The 17,872-nt window shown below is 31.6% G+C and overlaps 1 protein-coding gene across 2 annotated transcripts in view; it reads left to right on the top strand.

Moving 5' to 3' along the window:
• Window positions 1–17,872, top strand: part of EYS (eyes shut homolog) — a 1,767,714-nt gene that overhangs the window by 106,761 nt on the left and 1,643,081 nt on the right. The window lies entirely within an intron of this gene.

Below are 17,872 nucleotides of genomic sequence, written 5' to 3'. Positions count from 1 at the left end.
CTTATGCAAACTCACACTGAAAAAAGTAAATCTCCAATTAGAATTCAATGTGAGTACAAGTTGCATGTGTTGTAGAATTTAGAATTCTAAAATTTAGTTTCAACAACAGAAAGTCTAAACCGAATCTCTCTCTTTCTCTCTCCCTCTCTGGCTCTCTCTTCTCTGCCTGCCTGTGTCTGTATCTGTCTGTCTGTCTCTCTTTCATACACACACACACACACACACACACACACACACACACACACACACAGATGAATTTGAAGGCTCACATAGTTAGACTTTCCAGGGCTAGATTAGGTAAGTGTTTAACCAGAGGTTTAATTAATCTTATTTCTTCTAGTTCCCTCTAAGACACCAATAGTGGCCTCTTTGAATTTCCTAGAAGAACCCAGGTGTGCTCTTGCCTCAGGGCTTTTGAATTGAATATTTTGACCCAAATGTCTGATTTGAGGGGTTCTCCATTCTGTTAGACCTTTTCTCAAATGTTTACCTTCAGTGAGTCCTTCCCTAGATGCCCAATCTAATATGTTGAAGTTTTTCAGGCCCATACATGTCACTTCCTTTTTCTGTGGTTCTTCTTAATAGCTGTTGCCATCCAGCTTCCCAGATAACAATAGAGTTCTTCATGTCTCTCTTTTATTATCTGTCAGACTAGAGTAAGCTGAACTGTGAGCTCTATGAAGGTATATCTCCTTGTTTCTTTGCATATGACTAACCTTCTTCCAGAAAAGGCAGCAAAATTTCAACAAAGGCAAGTCAGGCCAACTGGAGTGGATGGGAACCTTGGAAAAGCCCAGATTCCATAAACTAACAGGAGACCTTTCTCTTAATAATGCAGTAGTCAAAGCCAGTCCAACATGGGGTTGGGACAGAGATGCATTTGGTGAAAGGCGGGAAGAATTATGTGATAAATAAAACAACTCCCAATAATTTGTATGTAAAATATCTTAAAAGTCAACAAATCAAAGAGGCGTTAGATAAGCTAAGTATGATATGAACACTCAAAATATTAGTTTACACACATACAAAATATGACAAAATCTAAAATTCACACTATGATCTGCTACAAACTCCAAAATGACCAGAAAAGCTGACACCATTTCCTATTGGCCCAAGAATCACATTCCAAGCTTCCAACCAGGTGAACACACCAATATTTTCATTCCTTATCAGTCCTCAGAGATACTCTCTTCAGGTTTAGGGACTGGATTAGTAGTTGTCATCATTTGTACCAAGACATCCAGACATCTGTGGAAAAGAGTAGTTAAGGTCAAAAACAAGAGATCCCCAGAGGAACCAAGTGCGATTTTGCCCACTAGGGGATACTCGGCACCATCTAGGAACATTTTGTTTGTCACAAATAGGGGTTGGGTCTTCTACTGATGTCTGGTGTAGAGGCCAGGTTTGCTGCTAAGCATTCTACAATGCACAAGAGAGTCCTCTGCAACAAAGAAATATCACATCTAAAATATCTATTTTAAAGGAATATATATATATATTCCTTTCCATTATGGTTTATCATAGGGTATTGGATATAGTTCCCTGTGCTATACGGTAGGACCTTGTTTATCCATTCTATATATAATAGTTTGCATCCACTAACCCCAAACCTCAATCCAACCCTCCCCCACCCACATTCTGTGTTGCCACAGAATTGTGACAACCACAATTCTGTTCTCTATATCTGAGTCTGTTTCTGCTTCATAGATAAGTTCATTTGTGTCATATTTTAGATTCCACAGATAAGTGATATCATATGGTATTTTTCTTTTTCTGACTTTCTTCACTTAGTATGATAATCTCAAGGTTAGACAGATTTCTCGATGGCTTCTGAGTGTCCTTCATTAGTTGTGTAATTATTCCTGCTCTTGTTCAGATTCTTGCCAGGGAAGTTGGCCCCTGCCTAAAATAGTTTTTGACAGAGAATAGCATCCTCACACTAGGTTTCAGTTTTTAAGTACTTTTCATCAGTGTACGTTACTTCTTTATTCTAGTTCTTCAGTATATTTTAATCATTTGAATCATTGTCATTTTAAATAAGTAAACAAAAAATATATGCTTTGACTTGAAAGAAATTTTTCAAAGAACACAAGAAATAAATCTTTCCTAGGTTTCAAATTTAAGCAATTTTGAAATGGTTTTATTGCCCTAAGGTTGTTAGTTACAAAAAGTCTTAGAAACTTTTTGATGATTAGACTCCCATAGTATTATCTGGGTCCTCTTGACTTTGCCTTCTTAGGCAGCAAGCAGTAATAAAGCAACAAAAGTTACCAACTTAAAAGGATTAATAGAAATTAAAGTTACCACACAACTTTTATTATTTGTCAAGAACTTTGTGTACAGGAAATTTACAGGTGTCTTAATAGTAGTTCTAGGACTAAAATAGAAATACTCAGGAATTAGTGTTTATGTCCATGTCACATCTACATGCAGTTGTAAATTAATTGGTTTACAATGAGTAGTACTTTGTAATTCCACGTTTTTTATTCATTAATTATAATAATTAACACTAGATATACAGTAGGAAGAAATTTAAGAAGGATTTAAGTGATGAATATATTCAAAAACTTCTCTCACACTTTTAAAATTTGACTTGATTTATTTCATACCCTTATCCATTTATAAGAGCAAGAATGGAGAAGTTATAAGCATATATTTTATCATTTCTCTTGTTTATTTTCAGCAGAATTTTTATATCAAGTGAAAAAGTAAATTAAAACAACTTTAGAAGAAGTGACAGCTCAATTCATCTAAATTAGTTCAATTTCTGTGAATGGTTGAAACGCTCATATTTAAAATAAACAAATGTAAATACTTTAAATGCCTCAGAGAAACTAAAGTTGTCAATATGTCTTCATTAATGATGAAACAGAAAAACGAATAGAAAAACATCATGCTTGAAGACTTCTTTACAATTACAATTTAAAAGTCACAGCTTAAAAATTAAGGAGAAATCACTGGTGAAACTACTTTTTAAAGTGTAGTTGTTTACATGAATCTCATTCGTATCGTGTTTTGGACCTTTAGGATGGTTACTTTCTTCCCTAAATGCTCATGATCAGGAGTTAGTGCCATAATATCTGTAAACAGGTGCATCAGAAGTAGATGTTAAATAAACCGAAGGCATAACTTTCATAAACAGTTTCTGGGAATCCAGCATATGGTTGGCTGAATAATGGCACCCTAAATAAGCCCTTGTGTAATCCTAAGAACTGACAAATGTTATCTTATATGGAAAGAGAGACTTTGAAGATGTGATTGAGACAAGGATCTTGATATGAGGAGAGCATTCTAGATTATCCAGATGGGCCTGATTTAATCACAAAGATTCTTATAAGAGAGCTACAGAAGGGTTAAGGGACAGAGAACGTGATGTGATGACAGACACAGAAATTTGAGTGATGTTCTTTGAAGATGCAGGAAGAGTCCACAGGCCAAGGAATATAGGTGACCACTAGATGCTGAAAAAGTCATGGAAACAGAGTCTCCCCTTCTTGCTGAAACTCGACCTCTGTTGACCGGTGCCAAGTAGAAATGCAGAGACAGAGTTTTGGGTGAAGTAGAAAATATCAGTTTTATTGCTTTGCCAGGCAAAGGGGGCCACAGTGGGCTAATGCCGTCAAAACTCTGTACCCCACCCTGGAGGGGGTAGTGAGGAGTCTTACAGTGTTCAAGGATCAGGATGTGGCCAGGTCGTGGACATTCCTCTTATTGGTTGGTGGTGAGGTAATAGAGATTTGGCATCATCAGCCTTCTGGTTCCAATCAGTCTGGGGTCCACATGCTTGTGGGCAACAGACAGTTAACTTCTTCCACCTGGTGGGTGTTTAGGTAACTGCAAGACAGCTCAAAGGACATGGCTCAGAATATTATCTATAATGCTTGAGGAAGAACTAAAGGTCCTTGACTTTGTTTAATGGCTAAAATATTATTTTGTCTTGCTTGACTGTTTTCCTTTCTTTCTGCATTATCTCAGTTCCCTGATTAAATTTATTATTTGACTAAAGATTTTCTACAGGCAAAAGGCAGGTGGAGGACACGGGTTGTGGTCTATTCTGGGAAGGCCTACTAGGGTCCTGCTCAGTTACACCCTCAGAGCCCTCCTAAACCTTGACTTGATCCCTGTAGGACAGATTTCAGATATCTGAGCTCCAGAAATATAAAGGAGTAAATATTTTAAACTTCTAAGGTTATAGTAATTTACTACAGCAGCAACAGGAGATAAATACACAAAGATTTCAAGAAAATTTATTTTTAACACACAAACAAATATGCTAACTGAAAATGATTAGAGATGCTCTCTGAGTCATAGTCACTCAAATTTCAGGTTTATTAATTAGTGTCCACCAATGATGAAGAAGTATTGTTTTCTCACAGTGCAGAGAGAGAAAGGGAGAGAGAAAGACACATCCACATATACTTAAGCATATTTAAGTAGACTAAAATGTATGAAGTCTTTTTCCTGTCTCCTTTCCTCAGCTCTTCGTAATCTTTCCTGACCTAAACCTGTGATTGGGCAGAAAAGGGAGTAAGAATTGAAGGCAGATGGATGACCACTATAGAAATGTTGTAGGTAAAAATAGGTGTGACAGCACCCCGGGGGCTCATCCTCTCCTCAGACTATACTTGGAAAGCAGAGCACGAGCCCCAATAAAAAAAAAAAAAAATAGGTGTGACAGTATTTTGTTGGTTGTTCCCATTATATTTTGAATAGGTTTACTATTAGCAAATCTGGGTCAGTCTCTAATTATTCTTGCATCTGTTATGAGAACCAAGAAAGGAATTTATTTCACTGATTCTTTGTCAATAACCAAATTTCCTCAGCCAGGTAGTCACCTGAATCCTAACTCGTTTTATCTTTCTAGATGCCCTTCACAAAGTGAGTATGTCTTTTGGCAAACAGTTTGTCTCAACTCACAAAAATTCCTCTGACAATATGCTGATGACTGGAACTCTTAAAATCAGGTGCAAATTTTAATTACATAATTGTACCCAAAAGGTGTGATATCACCTAGTTAAATTGTCATGCAAAGAAATTAACATTGCTCATTCCATTTGAACTGTGAATCAGGAAATATAAAATAAATTTCAGTTTTAAAAAATTAGGTACCTCCCTTCTTCTTACTCCACAGCATTCTAATAGGCCAATCATGTACTTTTAATACATGTTTTCTGTCTCTTCAGTAATGATGTTAAGAGCTCACTGGTGTCACCCAGAATGAATGAGCTAAACTTTAAATGACTCTAGTTGACCCAGAGGAGCACATTGTCCTTGAATTTCCTCATTAAAGCTCCTGATATAAAAAGTAGGTAAAAGAAACACCTGAAGGAAATGTAAAGTTACCTAGAATCACCCCCAAAGAGAAGGTTGCCATGTTGAATTTTGGGATTTTTAGTATGGTTCAACTTGGTCTCCTTCATGATGGCCAAGAGTTAAAACATATCTTAAACTCATGTCCAGCAGTGAAGTGAGCTATTTCAACTCATGCCAAATTATCATAGTTTAACATTTTATTCATTTTGTATTTCAGTATTATTAATCTAGCACATCTATAATTGTTTTCTACTTAATGATTAATCAAATACATAGATTGATTTTTAAATATTTCTCATGTAATAAAATTTTCTAATCATTAAAAAAAATTATTTATAAACAAAATCATTTAACCAGATTTCTAAGGGTAGAAGTTTTGCTTTTGAAAGATTGCCTCAATATGTCTGAAACAAAATAAGTAAAAACATTTAGTAGATTATGTTTTGAGTCGAAGTCTGAGGAAATCCTATGTTACTACCATAGCATTAATTAGAAGGAATACCCAACTGTTGCAGAGGTGTATATAGACAAAATCAGTATTCATATAGTATAAGAAATCATTTAAAAACTTGACTTATAGAGTAAATTTAAAAATTTAAGAGTTAATTTGGGAAAACAAGTTTAACATTTAAGTTTCTGGATGTAAAAATTGAAATCAGTAAGGTAAAGACTGAGTATTCAAGTATATTACTGGTCTTTTAGGGAAATACATTCAGTTAGATATACACTTTTACAGATGGAAAAGATATTTGACACAAATACTATATTTACATATTTATGTAAATAACAAAGTACAACCACAGATGAGTTGAAATAAAACAAAATGCTAAAAAACTTGATTTTGTATTAAAGCAGATGAATGATTAAATATTAACTAAGTTTTCAACTACTTAAGCAAGTAAAAAATGATATTTGAGTCACTCTCAGCTTGTTAAGTATGTACCCTCCCTGGGATGGCAAACTTATCAGAAATGTTTGACTTTGCCTTGAAAAACCGTGTCAGTTAGAAAACTGAAAATGCTGTGGAAACAAAGGATTTATTTTTAAAGGAGTTGACAGATTATTCTTTCTACGGAAGAGGTGAAATTTAACTAAAGCTAAAGAAAAACCATAGAGTAAATATGTTACCTTGAAAAAGAAGATTGAAGCTATTTAATAAATTAATTGTTTTATTTAATGTATACCACTATTGCAAGAAGTTTACACTGGAAAGTTTAATAAGGATGTTGGATTTCTACACTCATTTATTAGGTCACAAATAAGACAAATGTATGTTATCTAGCCTAAGGGAAAAAAAATGAAGATATCCACTGAAAAAGGGGAAAGAGTTTTAAGATTATTGTAAATGGTAGAGGTAATCATTTCTCCTCTCTCTAAGACTATCAAATACATTTCTGAAATTGAATGATATTTGGCATTCAAAGACATAAAATGTATGAGACACAACCACTGTGTTTAGTATCGTGGCAAAGACATTTTTAGACTGGCAGCTGGAAATTGATTTAGATTAAAGACAGTCAGACCTATTTGATACTTTTTTGAGACTGATTGATTCACTGTTTGGATATTAAAGAATGATTCTATTCTCTGAAGATTTTCCATGCCTTTTCTAATTTTCTTCATTTAATTTAAAGCAATGGTAGGAGTTTAATAATGGACACTGTACTTAAGAGATTTAGAAACAAAAGTCTTTCAGAAGGATAAATACATTAGAGTACAGGATAGCCTTAGGCAATTGGGCAATATTACCCTTTATCTATACTCATTTATAATACTGATATGGAATAATTTTAACAAAATTTATACATTTAAGAAGGGGAAGGAAATATCTCCTACTAAGTAAACATCTGTAAAGTGAAATTTTATTATATATTTGCACATATGCTTATATTAAATTTATATTTATATACTTAATAAATATATATTTATGTAATTTATTTATATTATATGTACTTATATACTATTTATAAGTTAAATTTTTCTTCACTCCCAAACAGTAAAATATGTGTAAGCATACTTTTTTCATGGCTTTATTGACTTATAATTGACATATAACATTGTGCAGGTTTAACATGTACAGCATAATGACCTGATACACATATATACAGGCATACCTCAGAGCTATTATGGGTTTGTTTCCAGACCACTGCCATAAAGCTGAATATTGCAATAAAGCAAGTCACACAAATTTTTGGTTTCTCAGTACATACATATAAAAGTTATGTTGACACTATACTGAGGTCAATTAATTGTGCAATAGTGTTATTTCTAAAAAACAATGTATATTCCTTAATTATAAAATACTTTATTGCTAAAAAAACTGGTAACCATCATCTGGCCCTTCAGCGAGATGTAATCTTTTTGCAATAGTAACATCAAAGATCACTGATCTGAGTTCACCATAAAGAATATAATAATGATGAAAAAGTTAGAAATATTGTGAGAATTACCAAAATATGACAGAAAGATGTGAAGTATGTGAATGCTGTTGGAAAAATGGCACTAATAAACTTGATCAATGCAGGGTTGCCACAAACCCTCAATTTGTAAAAAACATATCTGTAAAAACATAGTAAAGTAAAATAAAACAAGGAATACATGTATTGTGAAATAATTTCCATGATAAGGTTAGTTAATACATCCATCAACTCACATATTCACAATTCCTGTGTGGTAAGAACTTTGAAGATCAACTCACTTAGCAACTTTCAATACACAATAGAATATTGGTAACTATAGTCACCATAGAGTGCATTACATCATTACATCTCCAGAACATAGTCATCTTATAACTTGAAGTTTGTGCCTCTTGACCACCTTCACCCATTTTCCTCTCCCCTCCCCACCAGGCAATCACCATTCACCTCTGTATCTCTGAGTAGCTTGTTGATTTTTTTTCATTTATATTCCACATATAAGTGAGCTCATACAATATTTATCATTCCCAGTCAGATTTATTTGACTTAGAAAAATGTCTTCAAATTTCACCCATGTTGGTGCATATAGCAGAATTTCCTTCTTTTTAATGGTTGAATAATAAATATGTATTGTTATATTAATATATATTAGAAACTATATTATATTATTTATTATAAATATAAAATTATAAAATAACATTAATATAATAATTATATATAATTAATCAATTAATATATTATTAATAATAATATAAATAAATTATCAATATTACACTATATATTGTATATCATATATAATTATTTACACTATATTATATTTTAATGTTACATTATAAAATAATATATTATATTATAACAATATATATCATGGCAAATATGATAATATATATAATTATGTATAATTATATAATTATATATAATTATTTACATACTATATATGATACATGATATATAATATATAATTATATGATATTTAATATGTAATTATATAATACATCATATATATTACATATATTGTATTGCTTATATAATATTGTATTATATCATTAATAATAATTTATATGATATTTATAATATTTATCATATAATATATTTTATATAATAATGAATACTATAATATAGCAGTATGATAATATATTATAAAATATATTTATATGTGTATAATAAATTATTATATTTTTATGTGTATAATATATTACACATTATATAATATATATTGTATAATATATTATATATTATAAAATTTTATATTTTTTATAAGAACTTTATATATGTTATATTATATATTGTTATATTATATATATATTATACTAAAATTATATATTATTATACATTATAGTTGTTTAATATAAAATAATATCAGATATATAATTACATAAGATACATATTATATCACATCTAAAATATATTATATATAAATAATAGTATATATGAATTATTAATGTTAGATAATTGTTTATATATATCTTCTATTATATAATATATAATATATCAATGATATATATATAATTTATATAAGTATAATTATATATAGTATATATTATATATAATTAGATTAATTATATAATAGTTATGTATAATTTTATATAGATAATTAAAATATATATAATTATATATAATAATTATTTCATAATTAATTGATTATAACATATACTATATTTTATTATATAATATATTATACATATAATAATTACATATTTTTAGTATATAATAAATGATATGCAATCATATTATACATATAATATTATGAGGTTATATATTATAAATATATATATTAAATGATCTTGTATAATATCATATATGCTATATTATATATAAAATCATATAATGTTCATTATATATTATTTATGTATAATATATACTATATATATTATTTTTATGGTTGAATAATATATATGAATACATATTAGTCCACATCATCTTTGTCCATTCATCCATCAATGGACACTTCGGTTACTTCCATGTTTTCACTGTTGTGAATAATGCTGCAATGGACATGGTGTGTACATATCTCTTTGAGATAGTTATTTCGTTTCCTTTGTATATATACACAGAAAGGAGTTGCATGATGGTATCACAGTTCTATTTTTAATTTTTTTAGGAAATTTTATTTTGTTTTCCATAGTTGCTGTACAAATTTACATTCCCACCAACAGCATACAAGGGCTCCCTTTTCTTCACATCCTCACAGATGTGTAATCCTTTTGTGGATTTGTTTTTTCCTGGTGATTAGTGATGCTGAGAACATTTTCATGTACTTAATAGCTATTTGTTGCATATCTTCTTTGTAAAAATGCCTATTCAGGTAATATTTCTATTTTAAATTTTGATTTGTTTTTTAGGTATTGTGTTGTATGAGTTCTTTATATATTTTAGATATTAGCCTCTTATCAAATGCATGATTTACAAATATTTTCTCCCATTCCAAAGGTTGTCTTTTCTTTTTGTTTAATGTTTCTTTTTCTGTGCAGAACCTTTTTCATTTGATGTAGTCTCACTTGTTTATTTTTACTTTTTTTACTGTTCACTTGGGATCATATATATGAAATCGTTGCCAAGACCAATATCAAGCAGATTTTTACCTATATTTTCTTCTAGGAGTTTTTGTTTGCTTGTTTGTTGTTTAAGCCATATTTAAATATTTAACTTATTTCAAGTTAAGTTTTATGAATGGTAAATATTGGGGACCAATTTCATTCTTTTGCTTATGAATATCCAGTTTTCCCAGCATGATTTATTTATTTATTTTATGGTACACGGGCCTCTCACTGTTGTGGCCTCTCCCGTTGTGGAGCACAGGCTCCGGATGCACAGGCTCAGCGGACATGGCTCACGGGCCCAGCCGCTCCACGGCATGTGGGATCTTCCCGGACCGGGACACGAACCCGTGTCCCCTGCATTGGCAGGCAGATTCTCAACCACTGTGCCACCAGGGAAGGCCCTCCCAGCATGATTTATTGAAGAGATTATCATTTCCCCCCTGAATATTCTTGGATCCTTTTTCAATTCTTAGTTGACCATATATTCATGGGTTTATTTCTGGGCTCTTAATTTTTTTCCATTGGTCTATCTGTCTGTTTTTATACCATTACCATACTGTTTTGAGTACTATACTTTTGTAGTATAGTTTGAAATTAGGAACTGTTATGTTTCCAGATTCATTCTTCTCTCTTAGGATTGCTTTGTCTGTTTGGGGTCTTTTGTTGTTCCACACAAATTTTAGGACTATTTTTCTATTTCTGGAAAAAGAAAAAAAAGAAAGCCCTTGAAATCTTCATAGAGATTGCATTGACTCCATAGATGGCTTTGGGTAGTACTGGCATTTTAATAATGTTAATTCTCCAACCCATGAGCACAGGATATATTTCCACTTACTTGTGTCTTTTTAAATTTCTCTCATCAATGTCTCATAGTTTGCAGCATACAGGTATTGATCTCCTTGGTTAAACTTATTCCTAATTATTTACTTTTGATGCTATTGTAAATGGGATCTTCTTTATTTGTTATGATAATTTATTGTTAGTATAGAAACACAACAGATTTTTGTATGCTGATTTTGTGTCCTGCAACTTTATTAAATTTGGTTATTATTTCTAACAGTATTTTGGTGGAGTCTTTAGGATTTTCCTTATATAACATGTCATATGCAAATAGATACAGTTTTACTTCTTCCTTTCCAATTTGGATGAATCTAATTTATTTTTCTTTTGTAATTGCTCTGACTAGAACTTCCAGTAGTATGTTGAATAAGAGTATTGGAAGTGGGCACCCTTGTCTTGCTTCTGATCTTAGAGAAAATCTTTCAACTTTTCACCATTGTGTTTGATGTAAGCTGTGTGCTCATCATATATGGTCTTTATTATGTTGAGGTACATTTCTTCTGTACACAATTTATTGGGAGTTTTTACCACAAATGAATGTTGAATTTTGACAAATTCATTTTTTATGTATCTATTGAGATGGTCATGTGATTTTTATCTCTCATTCTGCTAATGTGGTATATTACATTTATTGATTGGCATACATTAAACTATCCTTACATCCCAGGGATGAATCCCACTGGATCATGGTGTATGATCTTCTAATATGTTTTTGAATTTGGTTTGCTAATACTGTGTTGATAATTTTTGCATCTATGTAACATTCTTGTTTGGTTTTGGTATCAGAGTAATGCTGGCCTCATAAAATGATGTTGAGAGTGTTCCCTTCTCTTCTATTTTTTGTGAGAGTTTGATAAGTATTGGTATTGGTTCTTCTTTTTGTTTGGTAGAATGTAAAACCATCTAGTTTGGGAAATTTTTGCAGGGGGAAGTTTTTGATTGCTAACTCAATCTCCTTACTCTTTATTTTTCTGTTCAGATTTTCTATTTATTCATAATTCATTGTTGGTCAATTTTACATTTCTAGGAATTTATCCATTTCTTCTGGGCTCTTCAATTTGTTCAATTATTAATGATCTCCTATGATCTTTTTAATTTGCATCCACTTTATTTGCAGTCATAGTGTCACCTTTTTCATTCATAATTTAATTTATTTGAGTCCTCTTTTTTTATTGGTTGGTCTACCTAAAATTTGTGAATTTTATTTATCCTTTCTAAGAATGAACTCGTAGTTTTGTTAATCTTTTATATTGTTTCTTGATTCTCTATTTTATTTATATCTGCTGCAATCTTTATTATTTCTTTTCTTCTGCTACTTTTGTTCTTATTTCACTCTATAGTTCCTTGAGGCATAAAGTTAGGCTGTTTATTTAAGATCTTTCTTTTTCTTGACTTGTGTGTTTATTCCTATACACTTCTCACTTAGACCTGCTTTTAGACCTGCTTTTGCTGCATCCCATAAGTTTTGGTATCTTGTGTTTCTATTTTCATTTATTTCAGGATTTTAAAATTTTACCTTTTGATTTCTTCTTATGATCCATTGGTTGTTCATGAGTGTGATGTTTAGCTTCCATATATTTGTGGAAAATAGCTTTTATCCTGTTATTGATTCTAGTTTCATACTTTGATTGTCAAAAGATACTTTATATAATGTCATTATTTTTTAATTTGGTGAAATTTGTTTTGCAGCATAACATATGATCTATCATAGAAAATGTTTCATGTGCACTTTGAAGAGTGTTCCTGTCATTGTATGAAATATTCTGTATATGTCTGGTAGATCCATTTGAAGTATAGTGTTTTTCAAATCTACAGCTTCCTTATTGATTTTTATTTCTCCTTTTAGTTCTTTTTATATTTGCTTTATATATTTACTCCAGTGTTGGGCGTATAAATATTTATGAATGGTATATCTTCTTGATGGATTGACTCAGTATTTTACAATAGCTGTCTTTGTCTCTTTTGACCAATTTTTGCTTAAAGTCTATTTTGTTTGATATAAGTGTAGCTACTCCTGCTTTCTTTTGGTTACTGTTTGCTTGAAATATTTTTCCCCATCTCTTCACTCTCACTGTGTGTATGTCCTAAAAACTAAATTGAGCCTTTTGTAGGCAGCATATCACTGGATGTTTTTGAACTTTTTTCTGTGTGAATTCATCATTGCTTTTTCAAAATCACTAAATTTCTTTATACTAAGTAGAATATGATATTTTACAAATAAATAAAATGTCAGTGATTTGTAAATACTAATTCAAGAAGAATGAGTGAGAAAGAAATGTTACTGCAAGGAGGGGTTGTGACAAAAACAATAAAATTTCAGATTCATAACATTTTACACTTCAGATTTCTAGTGATTATATATCTTTAGTGTTAACTTTTACCAATAACATTTCTATTGGAGAATAAAGAGGAGACAAAAAATAAAGTAAAATAATTTTAAACAAAATATATATGTTTATGTCCTGGCATTGTGAGAACTGATGTGTATGATCTTTTAAAAAATCTCATAATTGTTGTCTTTTTATCTGAAGTTTAGAACAAAATATAAAAGGACTTTCTTTATCAAGGCTGTTGAAAATTCACATGAAATGAATTAGACAATGCTTTTGAATTCATTTGAACAATGGTAACATATATATGACAAAATGGTCTCTCTCTTTCTCTCCCACACACATGCACATAAACACACAGAGAGAGAGACAGAGAGAGAGAGTGACAGCACTGAGGCAAAGAGAGAGAGATGTGGTATCCTTATTATTAGTATCTTCATTATGTAAAGAAAAAAAAATTCTATATTTTTAACACAGTTTCTATACTCTGGCATAAATGCTTACATAGAACCAGCAGGGAATACAGATGTTGTAAGATAGGTATGAGCCATGATTTGATGATACAATTTCTTTGAAAGAGAGAAGTTTAAGATGCTTGTACAGCACAGGAAGCAGAATATCTAAAAGAAATCATTATCTTGCCTAAGAAATAGCTGTTAAAATAACTCAACATCTAGAGTTGTTTTTAAATCCTCTTCATACTATCAATCAAAATTTTTTTCTCTTTATAAAAAACAAAAGCCTTAAGAAAGCATCATCAAATGCTTTCAGCACATGATATGTTAAATCAGTTAGTTAGGGTTATAAAAGTACTATGAATATGTATTTTTTGTCAATCAAGTAAAAGTCACAAAACTTTGGTATTGCAAAATATGCTCTTACTGATGTAACATATACTGACATGTGATACAAGAGATAGATTGCTTTCCTTTTTATGGACAATTTTCTTGATTCTCTTGCTTCTTTTTACTGTCATTGTGAAACTACTTCATCATTGTCTTAATTTCACTGCTTGCTTACCAAAATTATGCTTTCACAAGCTTATGAAAGTTCCAAGTTAATTCAAGTTTAGTTTTCTAATATGTGGTAGTTAATTAATTCACTGTCAACAATAAGATATGTGTTCACTCTCAAATGAATGTTTGTATATCCCCACTACTGGCACCCCACTCAATTCCAAAAGAAATACTACAAATGCTGAATTGTTTGCTGTTTTTAATTTTTATATATAAACTGGGCAGTTACCTACAAGATAGACTAGCACTGCTTTTCCATGTATATTTTATTAGAAATTTATAAACACCTATAGTTTACTGTAATAAATGTAATATTAATTTTCTTACAGATATGTGAGCTTTATACTTTATAAGACTATCACCAACTTAATACAATTATAGATATTTCATATTTGAAACAAACGTCAGCAAATGAGTTTAGTCTCACCTCTAGATAGAGAAAACTTTTGATAAGTGTGTTAGATAGGTTATGCTGTGGTAACCCCCTACAAACATGCATATTCATACACACACACACACAAACACACACACACACACACACATTTCAGAGGCTTAGAATAACAGAACACCATTTTTCTCTCTCATGACATGTCAGCTGCAGCTCTGTTCTTCATCTGCCTTCATTTCAGGAATAATACTTTGAGTATATAATCAATTTAAGGTAGCCAACAATCCCAGTTTGCCTAGGACCGAGTGCTTTCACTGGACATAGGGATTTCAATGCTAAAAAAATTAAGTCCCAGACAAACAAGTGAATTGTTCACCTTAAATCCACTCTGTCAATGCAAGTGAACCCCTTTTATTTCAGGGGAGTCATATTTCTATTTCATGGATGAAGGTTGAAACTTATGAATGTTGAAGAAGTAGATCTGGAATGTCTAGAAATAGATCTTCTAGACAAGCACAGATTTTCTAACAAATATTTGTTACTTAATCCATGAATTAAATGGGAAATATATAATAGTATTAAAAATAAGGTAAAGTAATAATTCCAACTATTGGTATTAATTTTGTAAAGTATTAATTCCAGCTATTAATGTGGGGAGGATTAAAACATCAAATAGTTAAATGATTATTTTCCTGTAAAACTTTGAATCCCCTTTGGTCCAAATAAAATTGATAGAGAAAAATTAGTATTACCATGGCATCTGGGGTCACTGTGGAACTTCAGGTAACTTAATGACAGAGAGGACTGTTAATTCTATTGGAAATTAATGTCAATGTAAAAAAGAGGTCACTTTAGAGTAACTGAATTCACAAAGACACTGATCTTGTCATACAAATGATTCTGAATTGTTAAATTGTCTATTTAAGTTTATGAGAATTAATAAAATAGTGTTTTAATGGGCAATAGGTATTACGTGAGTCTTCATGTCCATGTGAATTCAGAATGACTAATTTCCTCCAGTAATGGCGTTTTCAAAATTCATACGCAAAAAGAAAAGAATCAATTTATTGAAAACCATCTTACTTGAACAAAGTAGCACTATGCAGAAAAATGTTTTTGAATTCATGGTCAAATTGTTAAATAATTTTCCACAAAAATCTAGCATTTTTAAAGTGTTATCACTTGTTTAACATCCTCCTCCATATGACAACTATTCCTTAGGAGTATCATCTGGAAATATGGTTTTTCCAATAAACTAAAATGAATCCACCCAAATGCAAATCCACCTCTTCGAATAAACAAGAAGACCTACACTATATTTTCATGTTTTATATTTTTACTTGGCTGCTAGAGCACTCAGAGCTATTCAGAGTTGAGGTTTTAGTTTACTTGCCTAAAAGCCTCCACTCTTCAATCTCACTATTTTACTTTACTTCTGTTCTATTCACCTGTTTTCATTTATTTTCTTGTTGTTGCTGTGGAGTGTGTGTGTTAGTATGAATTCTCACATGAACACACAAGTCATTGACTGAGGTCACCTTTATAATAGACCTATATCATGATACTTCCTAATCTTTGCATATGGTCTAAGGAAATAAACTGCTAACACTCAGGTTGCTGCCAGACACAATTTCCTGTGTTGCAAAAATCTATATATAGTAATAAAGGCTCCAATTTCCCATCCCAAATAAGTTCTGGTAAACCTAAACTTTGTTTAGAGACAGGAAACTTTCACAGTGTCCTTTTTCAGGATAGAAGGGTCTAAAGACAGATAAATTGTTCTGACTTTCCTTGAAAACTATCATGGGGAGCTTTGGTTTTTTTATTCAGCTAAATCCTGAGTCCTATTTTGTCTCCAAGTAACATTCAAACTAGCAGGATGAGCACCATAGCAGCACTGTGGGCAAAGATCCATTTTATTCCTATAATTTTGCTGGCATCTGTCATCATTAGCTGGCCCCTATTTTTTACTTGTCCACCTCCCCTAGAGTTATTACAGAAGATGTAAAGTCTTATTTCCAAATGGACCCATCATTCTTGAGTTTCCCAGACAGAAATGAGGATTATACACATATATTTGGTTCAGCTGCCTCTGATATTCTTAGTTTAAAACACACACACACACATATACAAATAAAACAAAAAAATCTAAGAGATGGCTTAGTTTAAGCTGAGTTTTTTGTTTTTTTGTTTGGTTTTAAGTAAAGAGATGACTCTACTGGTTCTTAATACAAACCATATACTACTATGCTAAGTTTATTTTGTACAGTCATGAATTCAAATTTACTAGGCCTTCATATTTCTTGTCACAATGAAGATCACAAATCCACTGACAGTGAAGATTGGCTAATACCATTTGGAGAGTTTAAATTCTGTGTCTTAGTATAAAATTTATGGGATAAAATTTTCAGTGATCTCAAGTCTTAGAAATGTATCATACAATGGTATTCTCTTGGTAGCCACTCAATATAATGAAATGATAATTTTTTCAGATTATTTCTAGTATTTAGTGTTGATTTCAGTTAGGTATATGGTCTTGTACTAATTTATATAAAAATTCATACTTTAAGATTCATACTTTGTGTAGCCATTAGGAATTCTATTGTGAATCCATGTAGAAGACCATCATGACCCAAAACAATGAGAACAAAGCTTGCTTAGTACAGTAATTGCATTAAAGGAAATGTTAGATGCTAGTGAGTCCTTGTGCCTCATGACTCGGCTGTGCTTCCTTCTGCCAAATTCAGGGGGGGATTTGCTCACTGGAAACTAGGAGAATTAGAAATAGCTTAAGATATGCCCTAAACAGAATATATGGCTATTGTCTGTCTCCAGGGCTTAAATTTATCTTATTGACTTACGTCATCTTAAGACCTCAGTAGGGGCTTCCCTGGTGGCGCAGTGGTTGCGCGTCCGCCTGCCGATGCCGGGGAACCCGGTTCGCGCCCCAGTCTGGGAGGATCCCACATGCCGCGGAGCGGCTGGGCCCGTGAGCCATGGCCGCTGGGCCTGCGCGTCCGGAGCCTGT

Source organism: Physeter macrocephalus, chromosome 10, assembly GCF_002837175.3.
Source record: "Physeter macrocephalus isolate SW-GA chromosome 10, ASM283717v5, whole genome shotgun sequence".
Classification (NCBI taxonomy): Eukaryota; Metazoa; Chordata; class Mammalia; order Artiodactyla; family Physeteridae; genus Physeter; species Physeter macrocephalus.
This window is presented reverse-complemented; position numbering and strand designations above follow the sequence as displayed.